This window comes from Panulirus ornatus, chromosome 73 (genome assembly GCF_036320965.1).
Source record: "Panulirus ornatus isolate Po-2019 chromosome 73, ASM3632096v1, whole genome shotgun sequence".
Lineage (NCBI taxonomy): Eukaryota > Metazoa > Arthropoda > Malacostraca > Decapoda > Palinuridae > Panulirus > Panulirus ornatus.
The window spans coordinates 9,947,028-9,949,006 of NC_092296.1; the positions used below are offsets into that span (position 1 = coordinate 9,947,028).

General features: G+C 42.2%; 1 long non-coding RNA gene across 1 annotated transcript; it reads right to left on the bottom strand.

Moving 5' to 3' along the window:
- Positions 1 to 632: 632 nt before the first annotated feature.
- LOC139748336 (uncharacterized) lies at positions 633 to 1,574 on the bottom strand. Its single transcript, XR_011712638.1, has 4 exons — positions 1,403 to 1,574; positions 1,214 to 1,277; positions 958 to 1,095; positions 633 to 808 (listed from the first exon to the last, which is right to left on the bottom strand). It is a non-coding gene; the product is annotated as an uncharacterized lncRNA (long non-coding RNA).
- Between the last annotated feature and the right edge of the window lie 405 nt (positions 1,575 to 1,979).

A 1,979-nucleotide genomic window follows, 5' to 3' on the forward strand; every position in this document is an offset into this window, starting at 1 on the left:
TCTGTTAACTTCTTTAATTACGACTTTGCTACAAATGTTCCAGAGAAACAAATTATTACATGGAAGAATGTAACGTTCATTAGCCACAACTCACCTTTAGGGGTAATCCAACGATATTGTCATGATGCGTCTCTTACGGTTAACGGCACAGGCGAGAATGTAGAAGATACACTGGAGGTCCTGGAGGGTGAGGAACATGTTGGTCCGCTGCCCCGACGACTCATGTTGCTGCCACTTCCAGTCCTTCTCCTTCAGTGACTCCATTTCCACTTATAAGTACAATACCTTTAAGCTCAAGAGGAATGAGTGGACTTTGCTACAAATATTTCGTCTGAACAACGGCTACAAATGATTATCCTATGAATCTGTCATATATTCATAGAAATTTTCAGTTTTTATGAAAATCTTTGTACCTCTGAGCACCTCCAGCAATGCCTGGTTCGTAGCGGCTACGCTAGCGGCCCACACGAGGATGTAAAAGATACACTGGAGGTCCTGGAGGGTTAGGAACATGTTGGTCCGTTGCCCCGACGACTCCTGCTGCTGCCGCTTCCAGTCCTTCTCCTTCAGCGACTCCAAATCCACCTATAAATACAATACCTTTAAGTTGAAAAGGAATGAGTGAACTTTTCATAGGTTATTCCCTTTCTGTTAACTTCTTTAATTACGACTTTGCTACAAATGTTCCGGTGAAGGAAATTATTACATGGAAGAATGTAACGTTCATTTGCCACAACTCATCTTTAGGGATAATCCAATGATATCGTCACGATGCGTCTGTTGTCAATCTTTTGAGGTCAATACAGTCCTGAAATGTATGATACTGTTGGTCATGATGGCTGACACTTCGTCTGAACAACGGCTAAAATGATTATCCTATAAATCTGTCGGCATATATTCATAGAAATTGTCAGTTTTAATGAAAAGCTTTGTATATCTGAGCACCTCCAGTAGTACCTGGTTCTTAGCTGCGACGCTGGCGGCCCAGGCGAGGATAAGGATGTAGATGTCCTAGAGGGTGAGGAACATGTTTGTACGCTGCCCCAACGACTCACGTTAATGCCGCTTCCAGTCCTTCTCCTTCAGTGACTCCATCTCCACCCATAAATACATTACCTTTAAGCTCAGGAGGAATGAGTGGACTTTGCTACAAATGTTCCAGTGAAGGAAAGTATTACATGGAAAAATGTAACTTTCATTTGCCACAACTCACCTTTAGGGGTAATCCAACGATATCATGATGCGTTTCTTGTCAATCTTTAAAGGTCAATACAGTCCTGAAATGTATGATACTGTTGGTCATGATGGCCGGCACTTCGTCTGAACAACGGCTACAAATGATTATCCTATGAATCTGTCTTATATTCATAGAAATTTTTAGTTTTTATGAAAAGCTTTGTACCTCTTGAGCACCTCCAGCAGTGCATGGTTCTTAGCGGCGACGATGGCGTCCCAGACGAGGATGTAGAAGATACCCTGGAGGTCCTGGAGGGTGAGGAACATGTTGGTCCGTTGCCCCGACAACTCCTGCTGCTGCCGCTTCCAGTCCTTCTCCTTCAGTGACTCCAAATCCACCTATAAATACAATACCTTTAAGTTGAAGATGAATGAGTTAACTTTTTATAGGTTATTCCCTTTCTGTTAACTTCTTTGATTACGACTTTGCTACAAATGTTCCAGTGAAACAAATTATTACATGGAAGAATGTAATGTTCATTTGCCACAACTCACGTTTAGGGATAATCAAACGATATCGTCATGATGCGTCTCTTGTCAATCTTCTGAGGTCAATACAGTCCTGAAATGTATGATATTGTTGGTCATGATGGCTGGCACTTCGTCTGAACAACGGCTACAAATGATTATCCTATAAATCTGTCGGCATATATTCATAGAAATTTTCAGTTTTTATGAAAAGCTTTGTATCTCTGAGCACCTCCAGCAGTGCCTGGTTTTTAGCGGCGACGCTGGCGGCCCAG